The 16,407-nt window shown below is 39.8% G+C and overlaps 2 long non-coding RNA genes across 2 annotated transcripts; one reads left to right on the top strand and one right to left on the bottom strand.

Moving 5' to 3' along the window:
* Positions 1-2,607: 2,607 nt before the first annotated feature.
* Positions 2,608-4,094, bottom strand: LOC139778289 (uncharacterized). The gene is made up of 2 exons (XR_011719532.1): positions 3,958-4,094; positions 2,608-3,770 (listed from the first exon to the last, which is right to left on the bottom strand). It is a non-coding gene; the product is annotated as an uncharacterized lncRNA (long non-coding RNA).
* A 127-nt stretch (positions 4,095-4,221) lies between these two features.
* On the top strand, positions 4,222-5,238 carry LOC139778290 (uncharacterized). Its single transcript, XR_011719533.1, has 2 exons — positions 4,222-4,345; positions 4,515-5,238. It is a non-coding gene; the product is annotated as an uncharacterized lncRNA (long non-coding RNA).
* Positions 5,239-16,407: the final 11,169 nt, after the last annotated feature.

The raw sequence follows: 16,407 nt of genomic DNA, 5'->3' as shown, positions 1-16,407 counted from the left end.
AGCCCCTCCCCCGCCTATTTATGTACTGTTTATACACATGTGTATAATAGTACACGTGTATAAACAGTACACAGATAGGCGGGGGAGGGCTCCACCTTAAATGTTTAAACAGTTAAATACTTTTAAAGCGCGTCACTAACCTACATAGGTTAGTTGACGCGCTTTAAACACTTAAATACTTTTAAAGCGCGTCACTAATCTATACGCCGAAGGCGTGTCCTAAAATCAGTGAGGAGGCCCTCCCCCGCCTATTTGTGTACTGTTTATACACATGTGTATAATACATGTGTATAGTACATGTGTATAAACAGTACACAAATAGGCGGGGGAGAGGCTCCGCCTGCGGCCCCTTCCCCCGCATAATAAAACTAAACAAACTCCCAGCGTGATACCTAACTGCTTGAATTAAGACGCTTGATTATTCCGCATGATTGACCAGTCATCATATTTAAAATTGGCGCAGTTTTGCATGCGCGTGCGGCCACTGAGCATGCGTATGTGGCCGCAGGGCATGTTCAATGTTGCTACATGGCGTCGGTATGACAGGAATCATAACCTGATTCCTGTCAACTTTAACGTTTAATATCTCGCGTCGCGGGGCAGAGCGACACTTTTTTCTGCTAGATTCTTTCGTTTCGTACAAAAACGCGTCGATTGAGCATAATTTCATCGAGATTTGAGGTGAGGCCCCTAAACTGTATAATTACCCTGAATATTAATTCCCGTGCTTAACGAGGTTTAACCTTTAGAGGCCGGGAAAAGGACTTGAAGAGTTTTTTTTTTTTTACTATTTTTCCCTTATTCAACACACAAATTTTGCCTGAAAACATCAAATAGCTTGTGTTTTTTGGGTGGTCGATATTTCGACCATCCCCGGCCTCTAAAGGTTAATTAAACTATTAAACTATTCACTAAAAGTGTCTTCATTCGCGCGCGAACCAGCGGAGTGAGCGGACGTGTTTGTCTCCTGCGTATTCTGGTGCTCGCACGTAGCGGTGTTTCAATAAAGGCATTTTCCGGTTAAATCGCGCGAATCTCTTTCTGAAGCTGGATAACGTTGTTTTTTCAGGCTGATAGCCTATTTTAAACTTTTCGAGTGTAGACTTTACTTAACAGCGAGTGGTGAAACCTTTCGATTAGGCTGAACACTTCAATTAGCTGATTCCTGACGTCGCGTAACAGAATGCAAGAGACTTCGGCCTCTTGCACCGGTACAGAAGGAAGGCACCCCGGAACCGGAACCTTTCCTTATCCTGACATTCATACGATATCTACACATGTCTCAGCCCCACTAGGTCAGTTTGAGAGCTTTGCTTCTCAACACGTGCGCGAGGATGTAAAGTTACATGGTGACATTCCACATCCCCGAGTATCTACGTCGGATCCTCTTAAGATGAGTGACGATCACTCAAATAACAAAGAGAACAGCCCGCAGGACAACCTCCTCCCCATGGATGCCGAGGATGGCGACGAGTGTATGAACACATTGCCAGCGGACGGCAGGGATGCGTCCTTGACGCCCGTTACAACGAAGTCTAAAGAAAATCCTCTTCCCCCCCTTGCCACAGGTAACGAACGCAAAAAAGCGTCGTCTTCGAATCCGGAAATATCCGGGGATTCAGGTAACATGTCCAAGATGTTAAAGAAAGGATCGGACAGTCGCGTGTTGCCGGAAGGTACACGTGCTCAACAGCCCGGCGAGTTAACTTTCAAATATTCTTCGACTGATAAATCGCCATTTTCGGTATTTGTCCAATCGGACAAGGAAGAAGGTGACCCCTCCCTGCACCCTTTTAATGTAAGCAGGTTAATATCGCGCTTTGCATATAAAGATATTATAGAGGTTCGCAAAACTGGTCGTGGTAGAGTAACGGTAGATTTTCGTAATCGCGAAGCTGCAAATAACCTTGTTGGTAACCCAGTGTTAAAAGCAGCCAGTCTTAAAGCTTATATTCCGTCTTTTAAAGTCCAAAGAGTGGGCATTATTAAAGATGTACCTAAGGAATTTGATACGGACTCACTTATTCATTATATCGATTCTTCAGTAAAAGTGCAAAGTATTGATAGGTTAAATCGTCGCGTCAAGGTGGGAGAAGAATTCCAATTCCTCCCGTCCCGCACGCTTAGGATTAAGTTCTCGGGTCAATCTCTTCCGAATTCGGTTAGTCTGTTTAAAGTCAAGTATAAAGTATACCCAGTAAACAATTTGTCAGCAAATTGTAACCAAATTGACACCAAATACGCGCAAAACTTGTCGACAAATTCGGTGCGATCTGTGTCTGCAATACGCTTGTGTTTTGCTAGCAAAGCTTGTGTACATGACTTGACACCAAATTGACGCCAAATATCGAGCAAAACAGGGCAGCAAAAGTTCAACGGCAAATTTGCGCCATATTGTGAACAAGGCTTGCCAACAAAAGCTCGACAGCAAATTTGTGCCAAATTGCGAGCAAACCTTGACGAAAGAACTTGACGCCAAATTGGCACCAAATACAGAGCAAATCTTGATGACACAGCTTGACGCCAAATTGCAGCAAGCCTTGTTACGTAGCCATTAATAAATACTAATATTTTTTTTTTTTTTTAGGAAAAATTAAAAGCATTAAATTATAAAAAAGCATATAATTTGTTATTGATTTACAATAAATTATTTTATACATATGTTACATATGTTAAAAGAAATCTTTATATTTATAAAACATTATAAGACATTTATAAAATCTAACGGTGGCAATAAAGTAATTAATTATATATTAATTACAGTAAATGTTATACAATGTGAATTTACTGACATATGCAAACATTTAACTTTGTCAACAGCACATACAATATTTGTAAACACTCGAGAATCTTATATAATGCCTGGAACATATACTCCGTGCGCAGATAATGCATTGGCCGGTATAAGAAGGATTTATAGAATCTTACTGAAAACACGAGTATAATTTCTATGAAAATGCATCTAAAACAATATTCTTATAAGCCTAATACTACTAACTTTCCTTTCTTTAATCATACAATAATAACTACCGTGCATATTTAAACAACTAGTTCAAACTTGAAACACGATTTATTATTTGCAAGAATGCAAAATTGAAATAAACAAATGTTCACAATGTGCATAGTTCGTCGATTACGATGGAATAATGCAGTACTGTTGTCAGAAAGAAATAACAAAAGAATAATATACATCATTTAGGTGCAAGCAACCGAAGTGAATTTTGTAGTGTTTGATGTAATAGAAATTAATATACAGCAGAAAAAAACTGTTCAAACAAAACTTTTAAACCGTTCAAACAAAACTTTTAAACTATTCAAACAAAACTTTAAACTTTTACAGATAAAAAAATACACGATATTTCATCAACAGTTCCAAGATTATTTTGAGAAATATTTTAATCAAAGAAAGAATATGTAAAATTTTTAATATTGCAAGAATATAATAGTTATAAAACTAAAGCATTTCCCTTGTATTTTAAATTGTTTTAAATTGTTTCTATTTCAAACTAATATTACAATTTTGCCTTAATCAGATTCAAACGGCAAGTAGAATGAAACATTTTATTACATAATATTACATATTCTTTATACTCTTATAACTCTTCTTTAAGACTATAAGAGTATAACTCTTTATACTCTTATAACTCTTCTTTATAACTCTTATTTTCACGAAACATTTCGAATATTTTTTATTCTCATCACTATTCTCGCAGTTTTCAGAATTATCATCGTTGTCATCTGAATGAGCCTCGTTATTGTTGCCGGTGTGTCTGTTAATGTTAAATATATCTCTATAATTATCGTTATTTTCGAAATCAAAGTGTTCAGAGTACTCAAAATGATCAGAATTATTAGAAAATTCAGAATGGTGAGAAAGTTCAGAATGATGAAAAAGTTAAGAATAATGAGAAAGTTCAGATTCTTTTTGATTATGAAGAAAATCTGGTATTACGGAACTTTGGCTTTTAACGGAAGCATGTGCTTGCTGAATATGCGACTGATCGAATTCAATTAAAGAATCTGTTGAATTGAGTTCTTCTACAACTTCAACATTCACTTTCTGCCTTTTAACTTTCTTAGAAAGCTTATGAAACGGTGTTTTTTGGCATGTTCTAAAATAAACTGCAAATAAATTTAAATGTTATGTTTACATAAAATACATAGATTTCAAAATATATACTATCTTTACTCTTTAAAAACATTTATTTTTTCAGATTTTCTACTGCACAATCACTATAACAAATGGAATGTTAATGGAAAAAAATATAACTAAATTAATTAAACTAACAGTACAAAATAAACTTATAGGATGGAAGGCTGGCTGATTTTCTCGAGTTATAAAAAGGTCATCAATTTAAATTTAAAAACAAAATCTCGTTTAATTAAACAAATTTTAAATACAATTAACGTTTTACGTTTTGACTTTATATACTTAGTCTTCTTCAGAAACCTGATACATAAGAGATAATACATAAAAAATAATTAAAAAATAAAAAGAAATAAAATTGCTACAGATAAAAAGGATAGAGAACAAAGCCGCATACTTTGGACTGACTTGCCAGAAATGTAGCTAAGATCTACACTATGACATAGTATAGACCTTAGCCACAATTAATGTTTATACGAGTTGTCAAAAATAGAATGAAATAAGTCAAGTAATAAAATTGTTACTATTATCTATACTGTTGTTATTATTATCAAACGATATTATTTATTATTTGACAGTGTAAAATTGTAATGCATATATTAAAATTACATTAGGGCTAGAATATAAACCAGACCCACAAGAATGAGAGCAATTCCAAGATCTCAAGACGAGAATTAACCAGATCTTACAGGGCGGAATTAAGGAGTCTGGATTACTGATTGAAATCAAAGTAAGAAAAGAAAAGAAAAAAAAGAAAAGAAAAGAAAAGAGAGGGGGGCCTCTGCTTTTGTCTACGAGATCAATTCTAGGGCTAGAATATAAACCAGAGCCACAAGAATGAGAGCAATTCCAGATCTTAAGACGAGAATTAACCTTGCAGAGCCCCTTGTACTACCACGATCAATGTCGATCTTCCAATATGGCGTCCCAAATGAGAATATCGGAAGGGCCCTGCTCGCTGGACCGGACTCCTCGCCTCAATCCTCCCTCAAGCTCTCCTTTTCCTGGCGGTGAGCTCTCCTTGGGAAGTCGAATCTCGCTCGGTTGGTCTCCAGAATACGTGCCGCTTAGCTCAATCAGTTACGAAAGAAGGAAAACGTACTCGTCTCGTCCGAAGAAACGCAGCAAGAGCGGCCATGACACTGAACAAGAGCGAGGAAGGAGGTGGGGGCGCGTTGAAAGTGGCGACTCACGTGTCGCGCCATCTGAATGAAACGCCCTAAACATCGCTTGGTATTTGGCGTCAATTTGTTCTTAAGTTTTGTTACCAAAATTTGCTCAATATTTGGCATCAATTTGGCGTTAGGTTTAGTCAACAAACTTTAACAGCAATTTGGTGCCAATTTGTTATCAGGTACTATTAAGCTTTGCTCGATATTTGGTATCAATTTGGCGTCAATTGTGTACGCATGTTTTGATACGTATTTGCTAGCAGTTTGTCGACAACATTTGATAAAACAAATTTTGATGCAAATTTGTACCATTTCTGAAACCAAAATTTGTAGCAAGTATTTGGCATTATTTGTTCGAACAGATTTGGCTATCTGGGTACCCATTTGTACCTAAAATTCGCGTCTGTTATTCGTGCTTTAGGCCGGGCCATATAGGCAGCCAATGTAAGGGACGCCCCCGTTGTCTGATATGTGGCAAAGACAGGCACGACAAGGATAAAGGCGAGGAATGCCCCCACAAGGACTATCCTCCTAAGTGTATTAATTGTGATGGCAACCATCGAGCCACGTCAATCAACTGCCCGATAATGTGACTGCCCGCTAGTCTGACCGGTGACCCAAGGCTTGACTTTGTCAACTTTCCGCTCATGAATCCTCCTCACACGACGTCAACATCGCCCACAGGCAGCATCTATTCGCCCCCGCTTCAAAATAAATTTAGCCTTCTCTCCAGTGAATGCGATGTGAACATGAATGCGAACTCGGGCCAGGTCTCACCAGGTAATCCACACTCATACGCAAACATAGCGGCAAGGACCTCTTACTCGAACACTACCCCTTCTAGGAACGTCGGCCCCAAATTTAATAGCACGCGTAACGACCACGACGCCGCTCGTAGGTCACAACTTGCTACTCAACATTATGAGACACTATTTTACCCCAACGGCAGAGTTTTAGGCAGCTCCTCTGATCTATCCCCTCCTTCTCCTATCCACGCTTCTACCCCCAAGTCAAGCGACACGCTCTCAGCAGAAAATATTCCTATCCCACATGCTTCAAATAGCAATTATTTACCTGATTTTTCATTTATAATGCGCACACTCCTACAAGAAGTAGAAACAATTGTAAGTAATCAAATAGCTAATCTTCTTCGTTCCTACAGCCTTCAAGACCTTGGTAATTACCAATCGAATCAGCACACTCCTCCAAGTTATAGCGGTGACATTAATCACGTTCCCGTCCCAAGGGCATAACTCCTCATTTGCGAAAACTAAAATTCTACAGTGGAATTCCAGAGGAATTCAAGGCAAATTACCAGATATACAATCGATAGCAGGAAAATACGATATCCTCTGTATTCAGGAAACTCTCCTCACAGAGGGGAAAAACATAAATGTAAGAGGTTATAATATTTTAAGACAGGACATAGTTAATCCGGGATTGCGTGGCATTTGTTTTGTTATAAAATCAACTCTCAAGGCTTCTCTCGTACAGCTTCCTTTTATCGTGCACGACTCTATTGAGGCTGCTGCCATCTCGATGCCATTCCAGGATGATGAATTAATTGTGCTTAACATTTATCGGCACCCTAACAATGACACCCCCGCGCAGGCGTTCAACGACCTTTTTAACTTCGCGTCCGGCTACAAGTACGCTATTATAATGGGAGACTTTAATGCACATCATCGATTGTGGTGGTGTTCGCATAATGACAGTGTCGGTGGTCGGCTAGCATCGCGGGTCAATGCGTATAACTTCCTAATACTTAATGACCGCACCTGCACACGTTTCAACCCCAACAACAATAGCGGCTCTGTTATCGATTTAGCCATTGCTTCACCGGACCTCGCCAGTTATTGCTACACGCACGTCTTAGATGATCCCATGGCCAGTGATCATTTTCCAGTGGAAACAACCATCAACGGTAACATAGTTAGAATAAAGCGCTTTGCTTACAAGCTTAAATTATCCAAGGAGCAACTGGATGAACTCGGCTATAGGCTGACGAAAATCCAAGATAAGGCAATTGTATCTTCTGGCAACGAACTGGAAGATTACGAAACCATGATAAACTGTATAAGAGATACAGCTACTGAAATTTTACGAGAGGATGGTAAAGAAGGTAGGGCTAATCCCAGAAATATAACATATAAAGGCGCCCCAGCTCCATGGTGGAACGCAAAATGTTCAGAGGCGATTAGGGAGCGCAAAACAGCACTGGAAGTCTTCAAACGGGATCCCTCCAGGGATACGTATCGTGCACTCAAGTGCCAAAACAGGAAATGCGCGCGAACTCTCAACAAGCAAAAAAGGAACAGTTGGCGTGCTTTCTGCACTAATTTCAATTCCAAGACTCCTTCCTCCGAAATATGGCGGCTAATCAAAACCTTTAAAAACAAAAATAGCATCGTCTTTACAGGCCATAAAGTACTCGAGGCTTCGCAACAGACTGCAATCGACAAGCTGTGCCCTCCTTCCTGTTCACCGCCGCCGCCTCCTCCGCTACACACTATGAAAGAAGAGGACAAAACATTACCTAATATGCAACATTGGATGACTCAACCCTTCACAGCCAACGAGTTCAAGTCTGCCTTAGCGTCCGTTAAAGTGACTTCATCTCCGGGTTTGGATCAGATGAGCTATGCAATAATTAAGGCCCTCCCAGAAAAATATAAGGATCAACTTCTTGATCTTTATAATAAATTCATGGTGAACGGTACTTTCCCGAATAGTTGGAGGGAGTCTTTGGTCGTCTTAATCCCAAAACCGAATTCAAATGGCGTTCGTCCAATCTCGTTAATGTCTTGTCCGCTCAAGATACTGGAAAAGTGCATTTACAACAGGCTGCGATGGCATCTGGAAGCTAACGACATCTTTTCAGAGACTCAATTCGGCTTTCGTAGCTTTAGATCGTGCAGCGACAGTCTGGTGATTCTCACAAACGCTATACATCAGGGTTTTATTGATGGCAAGTTCACCGTATGTGCATTTCTCGATATTGCAGGGGCATTCGACAATGTCAGACCAGAGGTACTCGATGAAGATCTCAGGAAGGTCGGCGTGCCAGCCAGCATGCGCTGTTTTATTGGTAACCTGCTACGCGACAGGAGGATATTCTTCTCACGCGACGGAGATATACAAGGCCCATTCAACGCTCATAAGGGCGCCCCACAAGGATCAATTCTGAACCCCCTCTACAACCTTTATATCAGGGATATTGGTCGGCACTTAAACCCAGGGGTACATTCTTTGGAGTATGCAGATGACGTGATGGTCTACTTCACTCACAAATCCATCAAGGAAGCGTTTCGATTGCTAAAAAATTCCTTGAAAGCATTGAACAGCTTTTTACGTGCTAGAGGATTGGACCTCGTTCCTGCAAAATCAAGATATATGATATTTACACGGAAAAGAACATATCAACTACCCGAGGACAGCATAACAATAGATGGCGTCGATGTGCCTTTGACAAACGAACATAGGGTCCTAGGAATAATTATGGATAGCAAACTAACCGGTAAAGCACACATGAAATATCTTCTAAACAAGGGTAGAAAGATCTCTAGTATACTGACGATCTTGTCGGGATTCAGATGGGGATGCCATCCGCAACTCCTACTTACGCTGTATCGCACGGTCTTTAGAAGTGCAATTGAATATAGATGCGTCGTCTTCAAGTTCAAAGGTAATAAACAGCTCTTCCTTGCTATTCAGCGCTTACAATGGAAACTGTTGAGATGCGCAATGGGTTATCGTATGTCCACGCCTATAAATGTGATTCTAGACGAAACCAGGGAGCCTCCTCTGAGTTATCGCTTTACGTATCTCATACATAACTACTTAGTCAAGGGACTCTCTTGTAGCTTTAATCCCGTTATAGAGAGTTTAAAAAATATACAATTCAGTACTACTTATAGTGTCATAAAGCGAAACAAGGCATGTCGCATGATACCACTCTTCCAATCCTTCCTGGCAGTACAAGGTATACGAGGAGTTATGCAACGATCAGTTGCGCTTCCCTATTATACTTACCCGTTTTTCTCTCTCACAGACCAACCTAAATTTCTGCAATTTTCTCACCCAAACATTAATTTTATGTCTGCACACGAAGTAAACTCCCTTTTCAGGGAGGCGTTTGCAGAATACACGCAGGGTTCTGTTACCTTTTTCACTGATGGTTCCAAGATCGACCCATCTAGAGCGGTAGGTGCCAGTGTTTACTCACCTGACCTACCATTAGAAATCCGCTGTAAACTTCCCCCTGATGCCTCCACCTTTTCGGCGGAGGCATGGGCCATATATGAAGCCCTCTTCATCATACACCAGCTCCAAATCCCATCAGCCATAATTTTTTCTGATTGCAAAAGCGTACTTCAGACCATTACTTCGCATAATATTGTACATAATAATTATGTCATTACACTTATTCGCAATATGTATAGCAGAGCTGTCAATTCCGGTTCTAGGATAACGGTAGCATGGATCCCATCGCATAAGGGCATAGTAGGTAATGAAAGGGCGGATGCCCTTGCCAAAGAAGCTATTGTGACTGGCAGGAATACCAACTTTAAGGTACCATATACAGACCTCTTCCATAGGTCTAAATACATCTTAAACAACAAACGCAAAGATTACTTAGAGAATGCTGCATATACCACAGGGAATTTTTAACACACACTATCATACTGACAATGTCAAGCCTTGGTATTATCAATTAAAACTCAGCAGAGCCCAGATAGTTATAATCAGTCGTCTTCGCAGCAGACACTATAATTTAAACTATAGCCTACATCGCAAAAATATCGTTACTTCTGCGGGATGTCCTTGTGGAGATTCATATCAGGACGCGAATCATGTGATCTTCAGATGCGAACTGACGCGGGCAAAATCCCCCCCTCTCATCAAATATCTCCGGGAGAAATTCCCAACTTCTCCCATTGATATATTTCCCCTTATCAAAAATCCTACTCCCAAGTTGTGTCGTCTGTTACTCGCCTTCTTTAATTCCTGCGAACTTTATATTTAAACCTTCCGCCCTACTCCCCCTCAATATTTAACCGCGGCTTGCGCCATCTGCTAAGCCGACATACAATCCGAATGGTATAATGGCCGTTTACATCCGTGACGGAGCAAGTAAAAGCGCCACTAAACAGAAGAAGAAGAAGACTAAAAGCGTCTTGCCGCGCGATTCACTTATTCAAAGTAGAAATCGAAACGGAGGCAAGAGACGCGAATTTCGAGATTATCGTCTCACCGTGACACGCGGGACAACGATTCTATTGAGATTCGGATATCACGCTTCGAAACATTTATTTCTCACGTAAAATTCACTCACCGATCACAGAGCGCTGCAGGAGATTCGCCAAATCACAGCCGGGAGGGTGACACGTACCTACGGCGTGTCGACGTCCAGCACGGTGGCGGTTGGCGTACGTCGGCGTTCATCTCGTCCAGCGACAGCATCCTACTCATTTCAGTCGACACAAGAAAAAACAGAATATTCGGCGTACGCTCACTTCGCAACACTCCGTAACCGGATTTCTTTTCGTTCATGAGAAAGAAATTACACGACCGACAACGTCTCGCTGCGTCTCGTACCGAGTACCGACACTACCGACGTTGAACGTATCACGTATTACTTGCGCCGCCGCCGTCGCCGCCGCATAGAGTTCCTCTAGTAAGAGTTATAGTCCGAGATCCGGTATAAGAAATTTATTCCCTCATTTGTTATTTATGAATGATAAAAAATATATGCTAGATAACATATACATTGATACATCGCAAATAGGTTGCCGAGCTAAATCGCGTTGGGATAATGTTAAATAATTAAATTTTTAATTAAATTTATTCGATCAACTTCTTCGATTGGTTGTTTATAAAAATTGTGCATTAGTTGAGAGAATATACCCGAAGGAATTGGAAAAATAAAGGTTGCCTACTTTCCCCTCTGCGCAGCTGTGGAGTTGCCAGGTATAAACAGGTGAGTAAGCGTTATTAATATACCCTCATCAGTTATTTAATCAAATTATTATATCAAATGAAAGCTTATTTAATTCACAATCCAACCGTATTAGGTTGCTTTATCAAAAAGTTGATTGCATCATGGTTGCCTAGATTTTAGATGTAAAGTTTTCAGCGCGAGCGTTGAGATGACAGAGAAGCGTTGCGCGCGCAACTCTATGCGACAGAAAAAGATGAAGCGAGTTCTTTTTAAAGAAGATTTTTCCGATAGCGTAAGCGCGTTCCATTGATCAAATACTGGATTCAAGTCAGATTAAATATTAACAACGATATAAAATTTTTTTCACTCACATTTATTTATCAGCGATTATACATTATTATGAAATAATAAGTTTTTATGTTTAAAATGTACATCTTTCAAAAGGATATTTTTCCGATCGTGTAAGTGCGGATTAAATACTAGTAAAAGTCAGATAGAATACCACATAATGATATCAACATTTTTTTGTTCATACATAAATTTATTAATAGCAAAATATCTCAGTAAACAATTTTTATGTAAAAAACTTATTCTGATTCTGACTCGTCAGAAATGCCTCCGTCAAAATCTAATTCTAATTCTTCATCGTTTTCTTTTTCCTTTGATTCTCTGAGTATATCCTCAACTTGTAAGGGTGTTGGGTCCCCTACGAACCATGTAGGCTTCAAATAGCCATCCAAAAACCAACCACAATCTTCAGGATTTAGTTTGACGCAGCATGCATCTATTGCATGAAGCCACATTGAATTTACATAGATTGTGCGTAAAATTTTCTGTTTGAGGGAGATCCAGCATGGTGGAATCAGATTGGAGTCGATGCCTTTAATCTTCTTCATAAATTGCTCTTTTTTATTGTTTGCTGCATATGTTTTTTGGAACAGCTGATATCTAGCGTCATTAATGTTATCACAATGCTTGATTCCATACAGAAGGGCAGTAAACTCCTGAACACGTTGAATTTTTTCTTCTACGAGTACATCTACTGGGTCCGTCAATGATGCAAATATTTCCTGAAAATCCGTTCGTTTGGAAAATATTTTAAAAGGCTTGAGTTTTCCTTTGTTATAAAATGCAGCTGTATAATCACAGCCCGTAAATGCGTGGAAAGCTGGCAAACCCAAGCATAAAGTAGGACCCAACTTCATTGCAAGCTCAGTACAGTTAATACAATCAAGATCTTTCTTATTGCTTTTCTTTGATGATCAACTCGCCAACCAAATTTGAGTTTGTGGAATTTTCTGGATTGTGGCCATTAAAATTACCAAGACATCGGTATCATTCGCTTTGACCAATATTTTCGAATTAGGTGGTGCTTTTGACAGATGAAACATTATCCGCGTATCTGCCTCTTCATGTTGACATAAATAATCTTCTTCTTGACGTTTCACGACGTGATTTTCGATTGTATGGTAAGAAAAACAGTGTTCTCCAACCGTTATAAAAATTTTTTTGTTTTGGATTATTGACGCTAGATTATCATTTTCCCAGTAATTAGCCAAGAATTGAACTAGGGCTTCTTTGAAACGGTAATTTTTGAGATTTCCGAGATTTTGCGCTGAAAACTTTACATCTAAAATCTAGGCAACCATGGATGCAATCAACTTTTTGATAAGGCAACCTAATACGGTTGGATTGTGAATTAAATAAGCTTTCATTTGATATAATAATTTGATTAAATAACTGATGAGAGTATATTAATAACGCTTACTCATCTGTTTATACCTGGCAACTCCACAGCTGCGCAGAGGGGAAAGTAGGCAACCTTTATTTTTCCAATTCCTTCGGGTATATTCTCTCAACTAATGCACAATTTTTATAAACAACCAATCGAGGAAGTTGATCGAATAAATTTAATTAAAAATTTAATTATTTAACATTATCCCAACGCGATTTAGCTCGGCAACCTATTTGCGATGTATCAATGTATATGTTATCTAGCATATATTTTTTATCATTCATAAATAACAAATGAGGGAATAAATTTCTTATACCGGATCTTAGACTATTAGGACACCCCGGTCTGACTCCTGATTGGTTCCGCCATTTATAGAGAAGACGTTAGTGGGAGTGAGACAAACCTATAAGTGGAAGTGAGACAAAGACCCATGAAAAGTACGAGTGGGGAGGCTGTCTCTTGCTGTCTCTCTCGATCGTTCGCATAATTCCCTATTAATGGCGGACGGTGTCCTAACTCTTACTAGAGGAACTCTACCTCCGCACAGTCGGGAGAGACGTCGAACGCAATTGGCTCGCGAGTCGAGCCCCCGAATCCGGCCAATCACGTTCGGCCGCTTCGAGCCGCCGCGCACTGTGCTAGACGCGACCGTTGAAAGCAGAGTACGTTCAAAGTCGCCGCGCGGCCGATTATTTTTGTCGGTGGGTGGCCTTGCCATTTGTTTCCGTCAACGCTCGGAGTACCTTTACCTGCGGAAGTCACTCAGCTATCGTTCTCCAGATGAATTTCACACAGGTATGAAGTGTTTGTGCTCCGCGCGCCCGTCGCCGTGCTTGGTGCTTCGTGCTATTGGTGCTGTGTGTTATTCAAAACGCACTCGTTTCTGCGATTGGCACTCCTGCTCCTCGTTTCGCGGGCCGCGAGAATAATCGCCTACGCGAATACGTGCCGTACGCGTTCAATCATTTGCGAATGTATTAATTAAGTGTTTGTCGGAATAAACGTATCGCGCGAATTGCTCGCTTAAGACGAAGATATCGAGGTGGAGACGTCGAGGCGAAGTCGGCGACGGGCGAAGGTATGTGCGGCAAATGCGAACGTTTTACTTTCGTAATTGTGATATTCGCGGGCAATAATCGTGGCGCTCGCTATATTTCTGGATTCAAACATAGCATTTCATTTATCGCGTGTCGCGCTTTGAACGCAGTGCCGGAATTGTCTCCGATGTAATTTATCTCCGATTCTCTCCGTAGAGAAAAAGAGAGTTGAGTGATACTGGGAGCTTTCCAGCAAGTGACACAAGCCGACACAAACGTCGTTCTATCTTTCTTTTTTGGCAATGAATAACAAAGACAAAACGATACCTGTGTCGACTTGTGTCGCTTGCTGGAAAGCTCCTACTGTCGAGTAAGGGCCGTGGCACATAGAAAAACTTAAGGACGTTCTCGTGATTTTCACTTTTCTACAGATTTCCTTAAAATTTAGTGTACAGCTTGATGGCAGCACTATCCATAACATGTTTAATTTTTAGAAGTCTCAGCCTCACCGAATTAGAGATATAGCTAGAGCTTCAAAGTTTCATTATTTAACACGTAACCCCTATACTGCAATGAGGCTTCACAAAAGTAATGTTTTCATTGATTGTACACGGAATTTTCTACAGATTTCGTCAAAAAACTAGTATGTGGCGCACATTAATATTACAAATATTTTAAAAAAGATCAAGGAAGCCTAGCCTCACCGTTACTGAGTAATCTTAATCCAAAGTCTGCAAATTTCTCGCTCGTATATGACGCGAGCAGACAACGGCGGCGGCGACGGCAACACTGCGCATGCTCTCTCCGACGTAAGCTAGTGTCGCGTATACAGATAGAGCGTCGCTGGGTGCGTTCGGGGAGCTCGCTACCGCGCTACCAACGCTGACGCTATTAACTCCGTTCATGGAGCCATGATAACGCTAGCGAATGCGAGCTCCATGAACAGCAGTAGCGTACTAGCGTAGCGTTTCGTAGACCCCTGCGCCGCCAAATTTAAAAAGCTGAGTTAATAGATGCTGTTGTATCAATTACTTCTTTAATATTTTCAGGGCAGAAGTTGAGAGTAGTATGTGTGTAAATGAATATGATTCATTCGTAGTAAAACAACTTAAAGAAACTATTTTACAAAATATAAAAAAGCGATTTTAAATTTATGAAACTCATGTTTGCGGAGCACTTCTGGATCCGACTCTTTAAAGTGTTAGAGGTGTTGCTGAATATCTCGCAGACAAGCAGCAATCTCCTAAGGAATTTTTAATATATATGATCCACAAAATGGTTATTTTTATATTTTATTTATTAACATTAGTGCCCATCTACAATAGGTGTTTTAAGCCCTAAGCCTTAAGAATTTGTTCAATCACAATTGAATTTGAAGAGAATAATTGACTGTGATTGGTCAATTTTTAGGGCTTAGGGCTTAAAACACCTATTGTAGATGGGCACTTAAGCGACGTTTTAGATTAGATTATATTTTAACAAATATTTTTGTTCTAGTAAAACTTATTGTCCAATTGAGTGACATTGTTTTTAGATATAAAATGAGAAATATAATTAAATATATTTTTTAATAATATATATCCATATTCGGTTCCATTTGATTATATGCTATATAAAATTAATTTATACTTTTAAAATACAATAAAAAAATCAAACTAGCACAGTAAACAACTGTGCCGCAAACACGTAGAACTACGTCTACTGCACAGTATGGGCACAGCAACAACTGTGCCGCTATCAACACGTAGCACTACGTCAACTGTCAATGATGATGATTGACGTGATCAAGGAAGGCCAAGGCCCACACCGAGATGTAGCGCCGAGTTCATCATCAGTGACAGTTGACGTAGTTCTACGTGTTTGCGGCACAGTTGTTACTGTGCCTGTTTGATTTATATTTTTGTTTATTTTTTAAGCAACAACGTAGAACTACGTCAACTGTCACTGATGATGAACTCGGCGCTACATCCCGGTGTGGGCCTTGGCCTTCCTTGATCACGTCAATCATCATCATTGACAGTTGACGTAGTGCTACGTATTGATTGCGGCACAGTTGTTGCTGTGCCCATACTGTGCAGTAGACGTAGTTCTACGTGTTTGCGGCACAGTTGTTTACTGTGCTAGTTTGATTTTTTCAAACATAAATTTATTTTAAAAAAATAAAACAATAAATGTTTTTCTATATTTACTTTTATGTCAGAAAACATAAGATACTCATATAATTCAAGTTAGAATGCCCACGCTACTTGAATAATAAAGCTTACAGAATGCTTGCATGTTAATCTTTGTCCAAACTCGCTGTACACTTTATGATGTTTTTTTTTTTAAGAATTGTATGATCGTTTGTGAATGAGTGTGTGTGTGTGTGTGTGTGT

The sequence above is a fragment of the Temnothorax nylanderi genome, unplaced genomic scaffold (genome assembly GCF_030848795.1).
Source record: "Temnothorax nylanderi isolate EJ_2023f unplaced genomic scaffold, tnyl_v1.0 TNYL_tig0178_pilon, whole genome shotgun sequence".
Taxonomy (NCBI): Eukaryota; Metazoa; Arthropoda; class Insecta; order Hymenoptera; family Formicidae; genus Temnothorax; species Temnothorax nylanderi.
Note: the sequence above shows the minus strand (reverse complement) of the source record. Positions and strands in the feature narration are given on the sequence as shown.